The sequence below is a fragment of the Rhinopithecus roxellana genome, unplaced genomic scaffold, assembly GCF_007565055.1.
Source record: "Rhinopithecus roxellana isolate Shanxi Qingling unplaced genomic scaffold, ASM756505v1 contig4123, whole genome shotgun sequence".
NCBI lineage: Eukaryota > Metazoa > Chordata > Mammalia > Primates > Cercopithecidae > Rhinopithecus > Rhinopithecus roxellana.
In genome coordinates, this window is record NW_022143006.1 from 1 (window position 1) to 23,479 (window position 23,479).

Here is a 23,479-nt window from a genome sequence, read left to right on the forward strand (position 1 = left end):
TTTATTGCATTTGCTTTTGGGTCCTTGGCCATGAAATCCTTGCCTAAGCCAATGTCTAGAAAGGTTTTCCCAATGTTATCTTCTGGAATTTTTATAGTTTCGGATCTTAGATTTAAGTCCTTAATCCATCTTGAGTTGATTTTTGTATAAGGTGAGAGTTGAGGATCCAGTTTCATTCTCCTACATGTGGCTAGCCAATTATCCCAGCACTATTTGTTGAAGAGGGTGTCCTTTCCCCACTTTATGTTTTTGTTTGCTTTTTAAAAAGTCAGTTGGCTGTTAAGTATTTGGATTTATTTCTGGGTTCTCTTTTCTGTTCCATTTGTCTATGTGCCTATTTTTGTAGCAGTACCATACTGTTTTGGTGACTATAACCTATAGTATAGTTTGAAATTAGGTAATGTGATGCCTCCAGATTTGTTCTTTTTGCTCAAGCTTGTTTTGGCTATGCAGTCTCATTTTTAGTTCCATATGAATTTTAGAATTGTTTTTTCTAATTCTGTGAAGAACGATAGTAGTATTTTGATGGGAAGTCTGTTGAATTTGTGGATTGTTTTTGGCAGTATGGTCCTTTTCACAATAATGATTCTACCTATCCATGGGCATGGGCATAGAACATGTTTCCATTTGTTTGTGCCATCTCTGATTTATTTCAGCCATGCTTTGTAGTTTTCTTTGTGAAGATCTTTCACCTCCTTAGTTAGGTATATTCCAAAGTTGTTTTTTTGTTTAGCTTTGTTTTGTTTTGCTTTGCAGCTATTGTAAAAGGGATTGAATTATTGATTTGATTCTTAGCTTGATTGCTGTTGGAGTATAAAAGAGCTACTGATTTGTGTACATTAATTTTGTATCCAGAAACTTTGCTGAATTCTTTTATCAGTTCTAGGAGCTTCCTGGAAGAGTCTTCATGGTTTTCTAGGTAAATGATCATATCATCAGAAAACAGTGACAGTTTGACTTCCTCTTTAGTGATTTAGATGCCCTTTATTTCCTTCTCTTTTTTGATTGCTCTGGCTAGGACTTCCAGTACTGTGTTGAAGAGGAATGGTGAGAGTGGGCACCCTTATCTTGTTCCGGTTCTCAAAAGGAATGCTTTCACCTTGTTACCATTCAGTATTATGTTGACTGTGGGTTTGTCATAGATGGCTTTTATTATATTGAGGTATGTCGCTTGTATGCCTATTTTGCTGAGAGTTTTAATCATGAAGAAATGCTGGATTTTGTCTAATGCTTTTTCTGCACCTATTGAGATGGTCATGTGATTTTTGTTTTTAATTCTGTTCATGTGGTGTATCACATTTATTAATGTGTATATGTTAAACCATCCCAGCATCCCTGGTATTAAACTCACTTGATCATGGTGGATTATCTTTTTGATATGTTGCTGAATTCAGTTAGCTAGTATTTTGTTAAGACTTTTAGCATCTATGCTCATCAGCGATATTGGCCTGTAGTTTTCTTTTTTGGTTATCCTCTTTCCTGGTTTTGGTATTAGGGTGATACTGGCTTCATAGAATGATGTAGGGAGGGTTCCCTCTTTCTCTGTCTTGTGGGGTAGTGTCAATAGGATTGGTACCAATTTTTCTTTGGATGTCTGATAGAATTCTGCTCTGAATTGGTCTGGTCCTCAACTTTTTTTTTTTAGTAATTTTTAAATTGCCATTTCAATATCATTGGTTGTTATTGGTCTGTTCTGGGTATCTAATTTTTCCTGATAAGCTAGGAGGGTTGTATCTTTCCAGGAATTTATCCATGTTTTCTAGTTTATGCATGTAAAGGTCTTCATAGTAACCTTGAATGATCTTTTGTATTTCTGTAGTGTCAGTTGTAGTATCCCCTGTTTCATTTCTTATTGAGCTTATTTGAATTCTTACTAATGGTCTATTAATTTTGTTTATCTTTTCAAAAAACAGCTTTTGGTTTCATTTATCTTTTGTATTGTTTTTGTTTCAATTTTATTTAGTTCTGCTCTGATCTTGGTTATTTCCTTTCTTCTGCTGTGTTTGAGTTTGGTTTGTTCTTGTTTCTCTCTTTCCTTGAAGTGTCACCTTAGATTGTCCGTTTGGACTATTTCAGACTTTTTGATGTAGGTGTTTAGGGCTATGAGCTTTCCTGTTAGCACCACCTTTGCTGTGTCCCATAGGTTTTGGTAGGTCATGTCACTATTGTTGTTTGGTTCAAATAATTTTTTAATTTCCATCTTGATTTCATTTTTCACCCAAGGATCATGTATTTGTATGGTTTTGAAGGTTCTTTTTGGAGTTAATTTCCAGTTTTATTCCACTGTAGACTGAAAGACTGCTTGATAAATTTAAATTGTTTTATATTTATTGAGACTCATTTTATGGCCTATCATATGGTCTATCTTAGAGAAAGTTCCATATGTTGTTGAATACAATGTATATTCTGAGGTTGTTGGACAGAATGTTCTGTATATATCTGTTAAGTCTATTTGTTCCAGGGTATAATTTAAGTCCATTGTTTCTTTGTTGACTTTCTGTCTTGATCACCTGTCTAGTGCTGTCATTGGAGTATTGAAGTCCCCCACTATTATTATGTTGCTGTCTATCTCATTTCTTAGTCCTATTAGTAATTGTTTTTCAAATTTGGGAGCTCCAGTGTTAGGTGCATACATGTTTAGGATTGTGATATTTTCCTGCTAGACAAGGCCTTTTTATCATTGTATAATGTCCCTCTTTGTCTTTTTTAACTTCTGTTGCTTTAAAGTTTGTTTTGTCTGATATGACAATAGCTATTCCTGCTCACTTTTGGTGTCCATTTGCATGAAATGTCTTTTTCCACCCCTGAACCTTAAGTTTGTGTGAGTCCTTATGTGTTAGATGAGTCTCTTGAAGGCAGCAGATAGTTGGTTTGTAAAATCTTATCCATTCTGCAATTCTGTAACTTCCAAGTGGATAATTTAGGCTATTTAATTCAATGTTAGTATTGAGATGTGAGGTACTATTCCATGCATCATGCTATTTGTTGCCTGCATACATTTTATGTGTGTGGGTGTGCATTTTAAATTGTACTTTTGTTTTATAGGTCCTGTGAGATTTATGCTGCAAAGAGGTTCTGTTTTGATGTGTTTCTGGGATTTGTTTGAAGATTTAGAGCTCCTTTTAGTGGTTTGGTAGTGACGAATTCTTTCAACATTTGTTTGTCTGAAAAAGACTGTATCTTTCCTTCATATATGAAGTTTGATATCACTGGATACAAAATTCTTAGCTAATAATTGTTTTGTTTGAGGAGGCTGAAGATAGGGTCCCAATCCCTTCTAGTTTGTTGGGTTTCTGCTGAGAAATCTGCTGTTAATCTGATAGGTTTTCCTTTATGGGTTACCTGAGCCTTTGTCTCATTGCTCTTAAGATTCTTTCCTTTGTCTCAACTTTAGATAATCTGATGACAATGTGCCTAGGCAATAATCCTTTTGCAATGAATTTCCTAGGTGCTCTTCGTGTTTCTTGTATTTGGATGTCTAGATCTCTAGCAAGACCAGGGAAGTTTTCCTTGATTATTCCTTCAAATATGTTTTCCCAACTTTTAGATTTCTCTTCTTCCTCAGGAACACTGATTATTCTTATGTTTGGTCATTTAATATAATCCCAGACTTCTTGGAGGCTTTGTTCACATTTTCTTATTCTTTTTTCTTTGTCTTTGTTGGTTTGGATTAATTCAAAGACCTTGCCTTCGAGCTCTGAATTTCTTTCTTCTACTTATTCAATTCTATTGCTGGAACTTTCCAGAACATTTTGCATTTCTATGAGTATGTCCATTGTTTCCTGAAGTTTTGATTGTTTTTTATTTATGCTATCTATCCTTGAATATTTCTCCCTTCACTTCTTGTATCATTTTTTGGATTTCCTTACATTGCGCTTCACCTTTCTCTGGTGCCTTCTGGTTAGTTTAATAACTAACCTCCTGAATTCTTTTTAAGGCCAATCAGGGATTTCTTCTTGGTTTGGGTCCATTGCTGGTGAGCTAGTGTGACTTTTTGATGGTATTAAAGAACCTTGTTTTGTCATGTTATCAGAGTTGGTGTTCTGGTTCCTTCTCATTTGGGTAGGCACTGTCAGAGGCTGAAGGCTGTTGTTCAGATTCTTTTGTCCCACAGGGTGTTCCCTTGATGTAGTACTCTCCCCCTTTTCCTATGGATGAGGCTTCCTGAGAGAGATCTGTAATGGTTGTTACCTCTCTTCTACATCTAGCCACCCAACAAGTCTACCAGGCTCTAGACTGGTACTAGGGGTTGTCTGCACAGAGTCTTGTGATGTTAACTGTCTGTGGGCCTCTCAGCTGTGGATACCAGCACAGTATTTGGGTTGTCTCCTGTTTACTGAAGGAGGAATCCACTTCCTTCAGGGGGTCTGTGAGTCCTCCCAGGTTTCCTGATTTATTTCTGCAATCGTTCTGAAGCAAAAATTCATGATGTGAGTGTCCACACACTCCTCTGTCTGCTCGAATTGGAGCTGCAACCTGGTCCTGCCTCCCGTCTGCCATGATGCCCTGGAAATGTCTAGCACTTTTAAAGTTGGTTGCTATGAGTAACCAGAGACCTTTCTCCCAGTGATATTCCCTCCTGAATCCCCTCTTCTTATCCTCTGTATTCATTTTCTATTGCTGTGTAACACATTACCTCAAACTCAGAGGCATGAAACAAAACAAATGTATTGTTAGCTCAGTTTCTATAGGTCATAATTGTGGGCATGGCTCTGTTGAATTCTAAGCAAGCTGTGATCTCACTGGAGGCTCAGGGTTCTCTTCTGAGTTCACTGGCTGTTGGCAGAATTCAGTTCCTTATGGTTGTAGGACCAGGGACCTCCTTTTCTTGCTGGATGTCAACTGGAGGCCATTCTCAGCCTCTAGATTCCACCAGCCAGAGCCCTCTCTACAATACAGCAGTTTGCTCTTTCAGGACGAGCAGGAAAAAGCTCACTCAGGCTTTAATCTTTATTTTAAGGGATCCTACCTGATTTGTCAGACCCACCAAGATAATCTCCCTTTCAGTTAATTCAAAATCAAATAATTCAGTACCCTAATTGGATCTGCAAAGTCCCTCCTATCATATAAGGGTAACATAATTATGAGTGTGAAATCCATCATTTTCATAATCCTGCACACACTCAAGGAGAGGGGTCGGTTACAATGGCACAAACAAAAGGTTTTGTGCTAAAAGAATTCATAGATGTGAAATTATTCCTTTCTAATATCACAAAGTGCTAAAAGTCAAAGGACATAAAGTATGAATGTTCTATATTGTTAACACTAAACCAATGTTAACTAATAATTATGATATATTATGGAGTATTTATATTATTACTTAACATTTAAAGTCTTCACCCCTTCTCCTGATCCCTTCCATGCTATTAAATCAGAGTAAGCTCAACTGGAGAATAAAAAATGCACTATTCCCCATAGTAAGCTCCTTAGTTATGTATATGGAATGATCTGATGTCTAAGTTCAAGTCTTGGGGAAAGGATACCCATAACCTAGTAACCATTGTGGGAGAGAGCAGTAGAAGGAAATAAACACAACACAGTTTGACTCAGGATAACCTTTCAACTTCCCTACAATACCGTGCCAGGGTACCACTGCTGCTGCTGCCTGAGGTGAGTTTTGGTGGAGCACTTATAGGACACAATAGGAATTCCCAGTTACCCATGAAAATTGAAATACTATTATTTCCATCAAGGGTCTTAACCAAAATGAAATTGAGTCTCTGCTTGATGACCTGTGGGCTTTCCTGGAATGTGCAGGTATATGCCTGTAAAGGATAAAGTTTCAAATTTACAAGTTTCAAGGATAATAGGAAGGATGCAGTAAAGGGTTTCCATGCCTAACAACTTTCTAGAGCTTCAGGAGAACTTCTCAGTCTCCCTAGCTGATACCATCCAGCCTATGATTTGATTCCCTTTTGTTAAAGGCAGAAGGACCTAGTCTAACAGTTCACAAGACTAAACAGACAGATGATCACAAGGTAGACCAGATATTTCAGTCATGGTGAATTGCACCATTACAAATAAAATTTGTTTTTTAGATGGAAGAACACACATTCCCAGAGTAGCAAGAAAAAAGTATTTTTAGTAGCAGGCTTGATGCTTTGTTTGAGGGTAGACACTTAAAAGGGGCTAAAATATTAGAATCTATAAAGTCCTCTCTGAGGCAGAAAGTTTTAAGTCTCAAAAGAGGAACAATAACTCTTGAACATAGACATCATATTTGCATAGAAATAAATTTTCTTTACAAAGACACATCCCCATGAGGTTTTCTACCCTTGCCAATAACTGGCAGCCTATAGTTAATTATGGTCTTAGATGTGAGTAAAGAAAAACACCAATTGATTTGTCCATACTAATATGATTCATACTTCAATCTAAACTTTGCTGTGAGCTCAATCTAAGTGCTGTCTCTTCTTAATAAGAGGAGAGCATGAATACCTTAAAAGGAATTAAGTAGCATAATTTATCCTTAGTGTACACGTACTTTTATGTGAATTCTGCAAAATTTCTTTATTTTAGATGGATGAAATTCTTGAAATGGGTTTATTTTATACTGTAGATAAATTTTTCAGATGCACTAGAAATACATAGAGTAACAGACTTCTCTTTCATCTCCTTCCCCAGCTGGGGAGCACTTCCAGGAATGATAACTTGAGCTTTGTTACATATATATTACTTTGACAGTATAAATAAAAAGAGCATCATTTTTTAGTTCAGATAACTTGGACTTGAGTTCTGGTTCTGCCATTAACTTCCTGCAAGCTCTTCGGAAGTCATTTAATATCTCTGTTCCTTTTTCTGTAATATTTAAATTAATAATGATGATACTCCCTTTATGTATCTAAGAACTGTGTTGTCAGCAAAAATAACTTAGAGTAGGCAAAAGTGTTTTGTAAATTACACTGCGCTCTCCAGTTATAAGTTGATAAATTGGTACAATAACAGAAACAGAAACATGTCATCAAACTATGTGAGAGCTTTTTGTCAAGAATGTTGAAGTTTTCTTCATTGTAACTAGTACATAACTTCTTTGAATTTTTTTTAAGATGGGATCTCACTGTGTTGCCCAGGCTGGAGTGCAGTGACATGATTATAGCTCACTGTAGCCTTGAACTCCTCCCACCTCAGTCTACAGATACATGCTACCATGCCAGGCTAATTAAAAGAAAAAAAAGCTGTGGAGATGGGATCTCACTTTGTCACCCAGGCTAGTCTCAAACTCCTGGCCTCAAGCAATCCTCCCGCCTTGGCCTCCCAAAGTGCTGGGATTATAAGCATGACCCAGCATGCCACCAGCCTGAACTTTTGAAAGAAGTGAATGTTTAGATTTGTTTCTGTTATATCTGAACCACTTTAGCATAATGTCTTCATTATCCTAGTTTTCTATGATTTCATTCTTTCTACCAGTTTTTATAGCATCATAGTTCTCTGAAACTTAATGTTTATGGATTTTTTTGTCCTTAGAAAGGAGACATCATAGACATTATCTGCAAAACACCAATGGGGATGTGGACGGGAATGTTGAACAATAAAGTGGGAAACTTCAAATTCATTTATGTGGATGTCATCTCAGAAGAGGAAGTAGCCCCCAAGAAAATAAAGGCAAACCGAAGGAGTAACAATGAAAAATCCAAGACTCTGCAGGAGTTCCTAGAGAGGATTCATCTTCAGGTGAGCAAATCTATGTCCTATTTGCTTTTGGCGGCATGTAAGTGGACAAATTGAAGGGAGTGGATCAGTATTTGTGTTGCGTTGCTTAAAAATACAAGACTTAGAAGCAAAGGAAAGCCTGTTTTCCTAGATCTCTTATTTCTCCTTTATGACATTTTTTTATGCAAGGACAAGTCTTGATCTAATATCCCTTGGACTATACCTTAATAGTATTTAGCAGTGACAATAGAGATGAACGTTGAGAAAATGCAATGAACAATGAAAAATATCTAGGAGAATAAAAGGCCCTAATAAAATGTCTAAATGAGAATGGTAAAGAGAATGTAAGAAATAAAGTAAGTCTAAAAAAGTGAAAGGAAAAATGAAAAGGGAAATGTATTTTCTACAAAGCAGAGGTCAAAATCAAGTTTGAGAGAAGATAACTGAATGTAATTATTTTTTTTAAAATTTGAGGAAAACAGTGATCATCAACCCCATAATGATTGTGTTAAGGAAACTGTGTTGTCTGTATTTATACCCAATTATTATTTCTTGTTATATTACCAATATCTTTTTTGAAATATCTACCTTGTTAAATGGTGTGTACATACAATACATCTAGTATCAATCAATTTTACAGTTTTGCAATCCATTTCTAAAATTAACTCAGAAAAGTACTTTGATAGTTTTCAAAATTCATCAAGACAATAATCAATTACACTTTTCTTAATTGTTTTTTCTGAATTATCTAGTTATGTTCCTGTCTGTACACACAGTATCTAAGCCTTCCTATATTACTATTGGTGCACCTCAAATGAGATATTCCTATGAGAATGTATGGGTTAGCGCCTTGCCTCTGCAATCTTGTTGTTCTGTGACCTGTGAGAAAACCCAAGGTCTAAGAGACTGAAAGGGCTTCCCCAAGAACCCGCAGTTAAATGGTTATATGTCAGAACAGGAAATTTGTTTTCTTTATTCTATTCAGTGCTAAGAATATACTTTTCTAAAGAAAGAATTGTCACTCTTCTTGCTTTTCATCCTTTTTTTTTGTTTTTTTTGTTAAAAAGGCTAGTCATAAGTTCTTCCTGATTACTTAAAACTTTTAGACTCCTCTTATTCTATTTTAGTAAATTAAAATAGGATATTGAAATTAGATCAAGTAAAATGGGGGAGGATCTGAGGAAGTTGAAAAAAGCACTCAACGTTCATTTAGTATTTTATTTTGTTTGAGAGGATAGAAATTTCAAAATAAACATACAGACTTTGAAATTAGAAACTTACGAATTTTAAACTAATATATATTGATTCAAATGATGAAAAAATACACATGCTGAGAAAACAATTCTTGCCCCAACTACAGTGCTTCTATGCTTAGTAAAAGTTTTCAATTAAATAGAAAGTCTAGAATTCCTTTGGTTTCATATATGCCTTTCAACCCAATGCGACAATAACCCACTTTTTTGTACAGAATTACATCTGTTTTCACACTCATTTTTACCTACCCCAAAGAACATTTTGAGAGCAGATGCTTTTGCAATCACGAAAACAAGAAGAGATGAGATTCTGAAATATTACTGTAGCATGCTACTCTCTGCTAGAGGCATTTTATTGACAGACTTAAATTAATGCTAGTTCTGCCAATTCTGTTAGTTGAGAAGTGAAAATTTCCAAATGGGATGCCATGATCCAACTATTGAATTGATCCATGATTTGGAATTGTATAGCTTAAGGTAATTATTTCCTCTTTACATTGGCCTTCCAAAAGGCAAGAATTATACAACACAATCATTGAAGAGCCCTGGAGTTCATATGTCAAAAACTAATACAAGTGAAGTTAAGCGAAAAGTTGTATTGGCACCTTGGTTCCTATAGCATCTCTATAATCTAAAGAGAACTACAAATAAAATATTTGAATCTAATTTGCATTATATTTTTTGTCCCACAGGAATATACCTCAACACTTTTGCTCAATGGTTATGAGACTCTAGAAGATTTAAAGGATATAAAAGAGAGTCACCTCATTGAATTAATATTGAAAACCAGATGACAGAAGAAGGTTACTATCAGCTGCTGAAACTTCCTCGAAGAAGAAAGTAAGTGTGCACATCTACTCTTCTCCCCAGCTGATATCACAGCTTAGTGTAAATAGTATAATCATGAGAAACAAAGCCCCCATTTTATTACTGAGATCATGAAAGCATGCTTTCCCATAAAATAAGTGTTTCCATGTAAGTTTGAAAACAATAACTATGGTCAAATATATAATTAGGAAAAGGAACGTATTTCCTTATTGGACTCAAGAAATGAAAGGACTTTTCTGGGTACCTCATTTCCATTCTGCAAAGGTATTAATTTACATGCAAGTGGATGCCTGCATTCCCAAAGACTGAGGGAGAGACTAGTATTTAGTAACAACATAAGCATTAGTGAGAAATGTCACACATGGCTTCTGTAAAACAGCACAGAGCATGGCTTTAAGATAATGATCAAACCCGTCTCTACTAAAAAATACAAAAAACTAGCCAGGCGAGGTGGCGGGCGCCTGTAGTCCCAGCTACTCGGGAGGCTGAGGCAGGAGAATGGCTTAAACCCTGGAGGCGGAGCTTGCAGTGAGCTGAGATCCTGCCACTGCACTCCAGCCCAGGCGACAGAGCGAGACTCCGTCTCAAAAAAAAAAGATAATGAGACTTCATGCCACACGGAAAATTCATTTCATCACCACATAGTCACATCTTGTACATGTTTATAGTACTCTTTCAAAATGTTATAATAGCTTGCAAAAATATTCCGCACTCACTTTTATTGTATGAGATGGTTCTCTGTATTTGTAAGTATTAACTGAAGATGAAATAATCATGGAGATTTGCAGAATACTATCTACACCAACCAGGCTTGTAAAGATAGAATAACTTTTATTTTTTATAATTATCCATCCAGATTGCCTTTCCTGCCAAATCTGGTCAGGTCCCCAAACACTGAGCTTAGGGTGTGCCAAACTCCGCAAGGAGTACTTTGTGAGCAACCAAATGGGGAAAGTCTAACTTTAAAGATAAAAAGGAACTTAGATTATCAAATCCAGCCTTCTCTATCAAAAATACTACTACTAGAAATAATTATTAGTATTAATATTATTAGTTTTTGAGATGGTGTCTAAATCCGCTGTCCAGGTTGGAGTGCAGTGGCACGATCTCGGCTCATTACAACCTCTGCCTCCAGGGTTCAAGCGATTCTCATGCTTCAGCCTCCAAGTAGCTGAGATTATAGGCATGCCACCACACCCGGCTAATTTTTTGTATTTTTAGTGGAGATGGGGTTTCACCATATTGGCCAGCCTGGTCTCGAACTTTTGACCTCAAGTGATCCTCCCACCTCGGCCTCCCAAAGTGCTGGGATTACAAGCATGAGCCACCACAACCAGCAGTAAAAATCATACTAGAAATTATTAACTACATTTTTTAAAACATGTGTGCTCTGAGCAAGACTCTGGGCCAGGGTCTTTCCTGATTATTCTCTTGAGTACTTACCCCAGTTCTTTGACTTAGATAGTACCCGCCCTCATTTTTATGATGAGAAAATGAGACAGTAAGTAACTTGTCTAAAAAACACTCCCTTAGTGAAGTGTAGAGTTGGGATTCCAACCAGTGTATGTGCTGCTATGTTATACTTTCTAACACTACAAGTAACAGCCAAATGGAGAGTGAGGAGGGAGGAAAGTGTTATTTAGGGACCAGGCCTCCTGATTGTCCTTTTGTGGGCTATTCTATACTGTCTCTCATAAATCCCACAAAATTGAGGCAGAGCACATGTTTCCTATACACTGGCTTTTTATCTAGTGGAAAGTAGTTTACTTTTTAAGAAATTGTTTTTTACTTTATTCTTATCATCCTTTTCCAAGAGCTTTCACAGACATAACTAATTTGACATCAGCAGGACTGATTTCATCATCAGGCCTAGGTTATTACATGCTTTCTTTGAAGTGTGGGGCTGGGAGACTGAAAAGAGAGGGAGATGTGGTCACAGAGGCGGACAAAGTTCAAACTTCAGAAAGTAGCCAATTTAATCAATATTTCAAGTCAAGACAAAACTGATCAGTATAAACAGATATAGTAAGTTCTTTCAGGTAAAGGAGTCAGTTTCCTTCACATCTTGTCATTTCAAGACATGGATCCTCACTAACAATGTTTGGCTAGAAATAGAATCTATAGAGTTTTATTATGGACAACGTCCAGTGTCATCGCCAATATTCTCCAAAATGATTTGGCCATGAAGTACAGGGAGGAGAAGAGTATTTTTTGAACAGTTGTAAATAATTGCTTTTCTTCCATAATATCACACATCTAGGTATTTTACACCCAATTTACAGATGAGGAATAAATTGGGAGATGAATTTCAAGAAGTCAAACAGCTAGATGAGTGCAAAGATGGAGATTTAATCAAAGGGAGTCTACTATAAACTCCACCACATGTGCAAATTGGCCAATAGGAAAGCAATGAATATTGAAAATTGAAGTTTTTCTGCTACTTCACCAATTGTCTCAAGGGCTTTAGTTCAGTTTTCTATATCAGAAAGTGAAAGACGAGAGGCTACCATGGCTGCCTGTCAACAGGATTTGTGGAGAGAAGGGGCTGGGAACCTGGGCAAGCAGCACTTTCAGCAATGACCAGTGTCCCCAGGGACCCACAGAGGGAAGATGGGTTCAGTGCCAAAGGCTTGCATACCCTTAATTTTTCATTCCACCTCACTCATCACCTGTCTCCTTTCTATGCTAACAAAAGAACAATTATTCATAGACGGTAAAATTATTTATAGAGCTGGTGTAATTAAAAAAAAAAGAAACACCTGACGCAAAATTCTTCCGTTGCAAGATGAGAAGATGAAAATCCAGTAGCTAAGTGGCTTTTTCAAGCTCACAAATCTATAATTCAGTCTCTTATATCTATTAGAAACATGTTCTGCCATATCCTGGTCTCTGAAAACAAAACATAGCATTAAATGGTTTTTGATATTTGATATATATTTGATATAGAAATGACATGTCCCAGAAATTATTCCCCTGCATAAAACTTTAGAAAATGATACTGAAGGTCACTAGAAGTTGATTACTTAATGACAGCCCGTAAGGTACAAACATACACACAGCCAAATTCTGGGAGATGAAAAATGGAAAAAAAAAATACAGATTCAACCAGTGCTTCTTGTCAACACACTACCCTGAGATTTTTTCTTATTTTAATCTTATGGTTTAGAGTAGTATTAGAATATACATGTCAAAAAGATGCATATTGCATGTTAGGCTATTCTGACTGAAAGCTATTTATCTTATATGAAACTGCTCTGCTCAAGAAATAAAGAATGACTTCCATTTGTTGAGAAGATGGTGAGTTCTGATGATTTGGCACCATGCTGGCTGCATGCTTATTTTATCTATTTTCTACTCTGTGAATCATATCTCCTACAACCATGCTAAAGATTAAACGCACAACCTTCCTGTACCTTGAATGATAAAGACCTTGAGTATATGGTTATATAAAACTGAGACAGTTAAAAACAATGCATGTCACGTTAAAGGTTAAAAGTAGTTTGCTTTTTTTTTTTTTTTTTAAGAGTAGAGCATGTAAATTTTCTAAGATATTATGGATGCATTTTATTTTGATCATTGAATGATGTCAGTTTGAGGAATCGCAATAAATTCCTAGTTTGCTGTTTCATTGTTTGTTAGATTGAGAACATAAAAGGATCTGCTTTGCTAATCATTTAATATAAAAGTTGAGCAAAATGGCCACATATCATGAGGATAAGAGCTAAAATTTTGAGATAATGTAGAAAAAGACGACAAGTCCTATGTGAGACTTGAATATATCTAGAGAGACCAAGAGGATGGGGTACAAAACATGGGGAAAAAAACAGACTTCTAAGATTTAAAGCAAGCATTTTTCCTTTTCTCTTCTTAGCCCAAGATAGACAGCATTGTACCCACTTTGACCTTGAAAATGTAAACTGGATTATACTTTTTTTTTTTTTGTATTATACTTTAAGTTCTGGGATACATGTGCAGAACGTGGAGGTTTGTTACACAGGTATACACATGCCATGATGGTTTGCTGCACCCATCAACCCTTCATCTACATTAGGTATTTCTCCTAATGCTATCCTTCTCCTAGCCCCCCAGCCCCTGACAAGCCATGGTGTGTGATGTTCCCCTCCTTGTGTCCATATGTTCTCATTGTTCAACTCCCACTTATGAGTGAGAACATGTGATGTCTGGTTTTCTGTTCCTGTGTTAGTTTACTGAGAATGATGGTTTCCAGCTTCATCCATGTCCCTGCAAAGGACATGAATTCTTCCTTTTTAATGGCTGCATAGTATTCCATGGTGTATATGTGCCAGATTTTCTTTATTCAGTCTGTCATTCATGGGCATTTGGGTTGGTACCAAATATTTGCTATTGTGAACAGTGCTGCAATAAACATACGTGTGCATGTGTCTTTATAGTAGAACAATTTATAATCCTTTGGGTATATACCCAGTCATGGAATTGCTGGATCAAATGGTATTTCTGGTGCTAGATCCCTGAGGAATCGCCACACTGTCTTCCACAATGGTTGAAGTAATTTACACTCCCACTAAGAGTGTAAAAGCGTTCCTACTTCTCCACATCCTCTCCAGCATTTGTTGTTTCCTGACTTTTTAATGATCACCATACTAACCGGTGAGATGGTATCTAGGTCACTGTTTGGCAGGAAGTAAAGATGCTTCTCCAACAAGCTGATGAAAGGGCTGGCATGTGGTGTTAGCACTGATCACAGGATTACCTCTGGAGGAGGGTAACCACCCTGGGGTTCTGCAGTCCCAGCAAGACCAGCATAGATATTTGCAACTTGCTCCTGTGTTGCATTAGAACTGAGAGGAATTAGGTCATCCGTTCCCTCAACTGGGAATCTAGATAAGGTTATAAGGAGAAGAAAAACTGGGGTAAGATGCAGCTCTTGAAGGGACAAGAGAGCAGGATCTGTTTATTTTGTGCATATTTGAGTTTTTCTATTTGTCTTCTGAATTTAAAAATGTTTCATTTACTTTGGGAGTACATATTCTCAAATAAAAAAAAGAACAGAGAACGTGTGAGAGAGAGTGTGTGTGTGTGTGTGTATGTGTGTTGTTGTTGTTGTTCCATAAACACAATCTTCAAGGCCCCTTTGCCTTACTCTGAAGTGCCTCTTTAGAATAATAAGATGGCTTACTGTTGTTTATAGTAAACATCTTCTCTTTATTCTGCACTTGTTCCTCATTTTTCACATTTAGAAGCACTTCGATGTGTCTTAAAATTGTGTCTATGAGAATGTGTACTATTGTCCTTGGGGAAAATGGGAGATGGAAATACCTTGTTTGCTCTAGATTACAGGGATAATTAAATTTAAAATTGAAAAAAAAAGTAACAGAATAAGCAAACTTTACAGAATCTATATAAAATGCATTTGAGGTACCTGCAAACTCTGGTTGCAGTGCCAAATGAGGAGGAAAGGGAAAGGGTGGGTTGTGTGCCAGAACTTTGATACCAGCTGTGGTCACAGCAGCCCCTCATTGCTCAAGCATCCCCAGTTGTGCCTTCCTGCCTGCCTGCCTGCCTGCCCAAATCGATGCAGGGCAAATGGCGGGCCACAGCCAGGAGCCTGGAACACGAGCTGTCAGCAGGGGAGATTTGTAGTCATGCCAAGCAGCAGTCCAGCAGTTGGCCTAACAGAGTGCCAGCATAGCCTGGTGCCCTAGCCCCTGACATGTGTACCTGGCGTTTCCAACCCACTTGCCATATGATTTGCATCTAAATTCAATAAATATACAGCTTTGAAGAAAAGTTATGCTACCTGTCCACAGAAAGTAGAGAAAGCATGCAGGCATTTTACTTGCATGTATTTAATATCTATAGTCATAGTTGTTCGCCCTCATGCAATTTAATTTCTTCAGATTTCTTTTTAATTTTACTTCTAAACTTTCATTTATGATGGATGCCGTATTCTATATCACACAAAAAAACTACAAAATAAAGCATAAGGATTCTCACTTTTCTACCAGAAAATTTCCAATGAAAAGTGTTCACAGATTTTTCACTTTAGTCACATAAGGACCTCTCTAATGCCCGCACATATAGAGCACTCCTCTCTAATGCCCGTATGTATAGAGCACTCCTATACCTGTGTTTATATTGCATTGTGATTGTATACTACACATAGCATTGTAATGATTACCCTGGCCAAACAAGAATCCAATCTTCTATTACCATGTGCTTTCCCCAAGCCCCTAGTCCTGTGATTTGCATTAGTGGATAGTTAACAAATGCATGTAAAATGGGTAAATGATGAATGAGGAGGTCAAAAGATCCCCAAATAGTAAGTCAGTCTTCTATTATTATAAAGATAAAGTTGCCTGCAATCCCACCTCACACATACAAGTATTTGTAATAAGCAGATCGGTATTCGGGTACGTTATCAAGATTTAGTTTATGAATATGCTAAGCATGCATGTGTGCATTCATGTGTGCAAGAGTGTAAATAAGTACATTTTCGAAAGGTGATAATGTAAAACACAATCAAAGTTTAAAATATGCACACTTTTGTATCCAGAAATTCCAGTTCTAAGTATTGGTTCTACTAAATTCAAGATACAACCGCATAAAAATACTAGCTAAAAATCTAGTAGTTTTGGGTAAAAAACTAAAAGCAATAGGGACTTCCATCAATAATTAACCTGTTGAATAAATTAAGATATACCCAAACAATAAAGTAGTTTTGAAGGTGTTATGTTAGGAAAATGATATAGCATGCTGTTTACTGATTAAAGTTTTTCAAAAACATGTTAAATGTGAAAGCAAATTGTAGACCAATAATAGGTAGAGTAATCCTATTTTTGTCAAAAGTAATAATTTTAGACATAATGAAATTAGGATTAGTTTTTTACCATATCTATAGGGAAGGCAAAATTTTATCTCTACCCTCTTAGGCTTTTTAACAACAGCTGAAAATTAAATTGACATAAGACAGACCAACAGGAGAAACATCACACAAATTTATTTAACACAAATTTCATGTGGCAAGGGAGCTGTCATAGGAAATGAAGACCCAAAGATGTAGTTAGAGTTGAACACTTGTATACTGAAGTAGAAAAAGAGTAACAAGTTGTGAAAATGTGACAAGTTACAGAAGCTTGAAATAGGCTAGCTAATTGGGTGGAGTGGTAGAAAGATAAGGGCTTGTCTAACATTGCTTGTTTGTACAGATTTCCCCTCCGCCTCAACTTCCTGTCCCCAGAGGATAGGAACGATACTTTCCTTCTGGTAGAGGGAAAGTGGCTTTCACATGGAAATGTCATCTGCCTTTAAGTAGCAGAAGGAAAGTCAGACTGGGCATGGTGGGCTCATGCCTGTAATCCCAAAACTCTGGGAGGCTGAGGCAGAAGGATTGCTTGAGCCCAAGAGTTCAAGACCAGCCTGGGCAACCTAGCCAGACCCTATTTCTCTCTCTTAAAAAAAAAAAAAAAAAAAAAAAAAAAAAGGAAAGTCAGAGTGATATTCTTGCACCTGCTTTCTTCAAGTGTCTTCAACTCAAAATAGTCAATATGCCAGAGCAGCATATTTTGGGGTAATGTGTTCTTAACTCCTTCATCAAGTAAATGGGTTTAATTAACCTGTAAGAAATACGAACTTGACCTTCCAAGGCCCCTAATTAAATAATGTGTGACAGTTATAAACATTATTTGGTCATTACCAAAATAGTCAGTACAATATGACAACTTTAACTGAGGAGGATAAATATTTCCTGGGACCAAAGGCCTCCATAGGGTGTGTGGTTGGGGAGAGGGGCAGTCTAATGAGACTGCCCAGGTAGGTGCTGAGTTACCATGATCTTGAGTGAGTATGCCTCTGCCCCTGCTGAAGTACCTAGCACAGTGGAAGTGGAGATTGCCCTGGCTGAGAGCAAAAAGATCTATTTCCAGGTACACATCTCGTTAGAAGCTAGGCTCCAAAAACAGGCAAGAGCAGGGGAAGTCATTTCAACTCCATATCCTCTCATGGCCTCAGGGGAAACAGAAGCAACGGGTTATTTTCCGATGAATGGAATCCTATTTTTCATTTATTGTTGTGTTTCCAAAAGGTGAGTTAGTATTCAAGTGAAATGAACACCAGATAGTCACTGTTACTAGGAGAATTAAAGTGTTCAGGTAACTTAAGAATGTGCTGTAGATGAAATAAAAAAATAGTGGAGAGAAATGCCATGTTGTCCACTAAATTTTCCTCCATGGATAATGCTGCCTCTGGACAAATAAATATAGCCATAGTTACCTGAACAGTAGCTGGGTTTTCATTTGAGTGACTCCAGTGAGGTTAAAACATGAGGTTGAGGTTTTGGAGTCATCCTGAGATGTGTGTTCCTGGGTTTTCCCTCTTTGGAGATGGGCCCCAGGATATGAGAAAAACAGGATGATGATTGATGGAGCTTAGAGGTATTCTCATTAAATTTTAAACAAAATTCCTGTTTTGCTTTTCTTTAGTTCTAATTTTCTTTAATTCATCTAAATATCATAGTGTTTATTAAAAAATTATTTATTGAGAAATTCCTTTAGCCAGGAATTTCCTATGCCTTCAAGTTTGCATAAGTTTATAGTACTTGGCCCAAGAAAGAGAGGCTTCAAAGCTAAGGCAAGCAAAATGGTAAAGACAAAGTCGGTATGATTTGGGCAAAGAAATCTGGGAAAGTCAAGCAAAATTAGTTTTCCTAAAAGTTGAATCTTTAACTTTTTAAAATGTAAAGGTGGGGCAGATTTCTCTTCTTTATTAATTTTTTCCCAGAATAAGGATCCAGTTTTATTTCCTTAAAACTATCTTCACTTTAGTATAATTGAGACTGCCTTTCTTAATTAATTAAATGTCACAACTCCAATATAATTATTTTGTGAATAATTATATTAGCTGTCTTCTGTTTTCAATCACCATGCCACCCTTTTTTTTCAACATTGATGCCTATCTTAAAATGTTTTTTCATGGGCTTTATACATTCTGTAACAATTTGGTAGGAAATAAATTATTTTATATGCAAATTAGCTCTTCATGATAAAATAGTTCCTAGATAAGTTTTTAATATTATCATTTTATTTTTTATTACATAGAGTACAGAATTATACAGCTTTCTGGAGTTCCTATATGCCTGCTGTCAACCGGCAGCAATAAGAAAGACCCTTTTTCAAATTATTTAATAATTCTTCAGTGTATTCTAATTTAGATATGTACGGCCTTTAAGATATTTACAAATCATTTGGGGCTTTATTAAAAAATTATACCATTTTAATTCTTTCATTAAAAAGCACTGTGGATGACCTTAGAAATAGAGGGGAAATTAACAAATTTGAACATGTTTTGTTTGTAAATTGTATGCATATGTATGTTTTTATATAATTTAATAATAGAAATGCATGAATTATGTATACTTTTTTAAACCTAACGTATTAATCCGAAACGTTTTAGTATAAAAAGATGCCCTGAAACATCTTTGGGAAGTCCGTAATTTTGTAGGCAAACCTGTTTCTTATTCCATGTGTTACTTGCCTGGTTAGCCCAGATGAATTGAACCATGGGACAAAACTGATGAAGGTTATGGTTTCAATTTCTGGGTAGACCAGTTAGCTTACTACTCTGTTCATGGCCACATGAAGGGACTAAATGACTTAGAAAGAAAATGTGATGCATTAGTATGAAACTCATCTCCTCTGCAGGAAAGAAACACCCATAGCACAAGACCTAGGTTGCGCCAATCCCTGTCATTAGTGTCAGGATGAAAAGAAACAAGAAGAGGAAAATCTCGATCCTCCAAATACAAAGTGAATGCAATATAGCTTTCATCTCCATAATATAACATAAGACCTGCCTTTTTATAGTTACAATTGAGGGGTTCCAGCTGATCACCTGCCTGAAATTATTGCAAGCCTGGTGGGAAGCATCTGAGGAGGCACAGTCATGTTTTCACTTCACTAGGAAATCATTTAGCAAATTACTGCTGTTCTGTAAATTACTGTGCTGCATAACTTTCATACTGAGAAACTATTTTCTTTTCCATAAAAATTGCGGATGAAAGGTTTCTACAATAAATGACCTGTGCTTAAAACAAAACTATTCCTAGAATTTAGAGAATGTGATATAGCATTTCTCATGTGGAAATAAAAACAAAAACACATTCTTATTACTAATATTACACAATGACATATTCTCTGGTAAAGACAGTTTTTAATTTATTTACTTTGTTCCCCATTGAGGTGAATGCACAGAGGCTTCTGGGGTGAAATAACAAGCTAAATACTTTTTTTTTTTTAAAGGCGAAGAACTAATTTTGGAATTATAGTTCTTAAAGACTCTGTTTCATATCCTGAAGAGAGTCCCACAATTGGTAATCAGCCTAAATAGAACGAGTATTGGAACAAACAGTTTTCATTATGCCAAATCTTGTTTAGGATATCAATGTGAAGGAAAGTAGATCAGTTCTTTTAATTTTGCACTGAGGTAATATTGGCCCAAATATAATCTGGGGAAATGTGGCCTTATCCCCACAATCATTATGACTAAGAGGTTCACACTCCAAATAGGATGATCACTGCTGATGTGGCAGAATGCATACAAAAAGACTCATTCCTCTGGCCTTTTCTAGAAACACTTGGATAATGGAACACAGAGCTGGCTCATTTCATTTCAGTGGCAATAAGATAGAAAAGCAGAGGCAGGATAGAAAGCAATTCTTCAGAGAATGAGATCCCATTTAGTGCTGCCTTTTCATAAAAAAAAAAGGGGGGGGGGGCTTAGAAAGAAGAATGAATGACTGATACTCAGAAAGACTAGTGAATAATAAGTAAACCCTCCTAAACTTAAAGATTGTTATGAATAATGAACACAAAAATGCTTCCATGGTAGCTAAAATTTAAAATAACAATCACGATAGGTGCATATTAAAATTGTCATCTTATACCTAGAACTAGTTATAAGATCACTAGACAAATACCTGATATTTGAATCTATAGTTAAATGAAGTTGTGGGGCAATGTGAAGATTCAGAAGAATGGCATGATATGGTTTCACTGTTGCAAATACAAGCCCTAAGGAAAAGGTTAAAAGAACTGTTATGACTCATTCTGAAGATGAGTAGACTAAGAAGCAATTTTTATGATTTTTCTTCCAGCCTTTCTCAACCAGTCTTCTTCGGCGAAACTACAGAACTTAGAAACATATTTAAGTAACACTTTTCAATTGCTCCCATGGATGGGGCATAACTAGTACCATTCTATAAGTATTAAAGAGAAGTTAATTCATTATTACAAGGGTAACTTACAAGCACAAGTTCTCATTTGTATGGAAGTTGATGGCAATCAGACACACAGTGGATCGCAAACTAATGTTAGCAAAACATATGGAAACTAGAAAACGCATTTTAAAAAGCAAGATATTAGATATTATATATATATTATTATATATATAGATAATTATATATCTATTTAGATATATATAGATTTATATAGATATTGATATATATATAGTTATATAGTATCATATTTATATATAATCTTTAGCGATCTATCTATTATATCTATAAGTATTTAATTAGTATCTATTGATATATATATATTTAGATATATTATATTATATAGATATATTAGATATATATTAATACGTAAGAGAAAGAGTAAGATTTCCTAGATATAAATTAATTAGCATTAATCAAGAGCCTTATGAAGAAAATCATAAGCATTTTCCTTCTTTGAAGGATTTTGAGGTTTGGATTTACTTTATTCTCACTGGGGGGGGGGAATGGGATGAAAGTGCAAAGCCTCTGTAGGACAGGAGTTCTTTTTCCCAACCTTAAATGAAGGTGTTGGCTCTTCCAAACAAGGAGCTATTCAAATACCTACTGTGGTGAAGCCCCAGTGTTAGAAGGGGAAAGAGGAAGATATGGTACTGCAGCTAAGAGGCAGTCCCTGAGACCTATTTCTTCTCTAAGGAGCTCAGCGTCACGTGACAGAGAGAAAGTTGACGCTAAAGGAATCGAGAAGAGTAACATTTGAACTTCAGGCTGCTGTAGGGGTTCTTCCAAAAGTATATTTTGTTACATCGTTAATATTCATCTTTTTCTAAAAGATAATGCCTGTTGAATATAGAACACTGCTTTAAGAATGCAGAATTATCAATCTGAAAATAAATGATTATTATTCAGGACTACAGACAAAGCTATGGAAGACTAAATATTCATAAGGTAGATTCAGTGGAAATTTTGGTGTTTTACTTTCTAAAAAGCAACCTGGTTTCTTATATCTATTTTGTGATACATGGCAAACATGGGAAAATTCTGGATATTTAAAGTTTTATTAGGTAACTTCCAAATAATTGAAGTCCTACTGTACATTCTTACTCATAGTGATAATTTATTAATTAATCCAGATTATCATGAATCTAAAATTGTTCACAAAGATCACTATTGACTTGATTGTGCATTTAACTATAAGTGCCTTTTTGTATGATACTTTAAGGAGTATTTTGGCAAGGCATCAGTCACACACTGTGGATACAATCTGCTTTCTCTGGCAGCTTATTATTAATAGTAAAATGAAGAGTCCATATTGATCTTTGCTTATGCAAGGAAATGCACATGAATTCCATGAAACTGCAAGTGAAGAGTGAAGGGCACATTGTTTGGCTTCTAATAAAAACCGTAGTCTTGAACAGTTGAGTGCAAATCTTCTCTTTTGAAATAACAAAGAACCTTTTAACTTGCAGAAACTTTCCGTTGTAATGAAGTCAAGGCCTAGAACAGTTAAAGATAGGAGTCATACTTGAAATGAATGAGTACATTAAATAAGATTTTTGTGTTGCTTTACCCTAACTCCTCTCGTGCCTCTCTTATGTGCCAGTTACAGTTATTCAAGAGCAAGAAAATGACCTATGCCTCTATCCTGGAGCTCAGACATCTCCTTAATAAGTCACAGTTAGATGACTGCCCAAGGGACTCTGGTTGTTATATCTCATCAGAAATTCAGATAATGGCAAAGAGGATCTGAGTCTTGAAAATTTGTCTGACAGGTACATAAGATTACTATCGCAGAGCCAAGTGGACTGAACACCACACTCTCAACTATATATCTACAGATGCATCCGTTTAAACTCTTCTTGAGTTAAAACATCAAATAGGAGAGGAAGATAAATATTTGTAAATAAAACCTAGGTTTAATAAATGTTTTAATCTGAATAATTGTACATAAAATTTGTATCTCTAACATTCCAATTATTGTCAATAAAATATATATGTAGTATTTTAAATACTATGTGTTAACATTTCACTTGCCTGTATTAGAAAGCATAATGTAAGACTTTGTAGTGTTGTGACATATGCTTCATTTTGACTTTCTTTTACAAGTACAATATCTGCAAAAACAAAGTAACCTTTTTTCCTACCTGCCAGTTTTGCATTTGTATATGTTATTGAACAAATAGTATTAGAGGATTCACTGTTGAAACAAGTTGTCCAAGCAATGCCATATTCATTTTTACACTTATGGGAAACTGTGAGTTAATATTGGACACATTGTATCCTGATCCACAGTGGAGTTTCAGTAATTATATTTTGTTGACTTTATTTTGTTTTCTAGTATAAAGTATAGATAATGTGTTGTCACTTCTGATTTAGTGAAATCAATTGTAATAATTTTACAGATATTTTGTCTTTAAGTGTAAATATTTTAAAATTCGACATAACCTAATGTTAATAATAAAAAAGAACTATTTGCATATTGCATTTTCCAGAGTAGTGT

At 35.9% G+C, this 23,479-nt stretch overlaps 1 pseudogene; it reads left to right on the top strand.

Annotated features, from left to right (window-relative positions):
• The first annotated feature begins 6,290 nt into the window (after positions 1 to 6,290).
• LOC115895984 lies at positions 6,291 to 22,847 on the top strand (annotated as a pseudogene).
• The last annotated feature ends 632 nt before the right edge of the window (positions 22,848 to 23,479 follow it).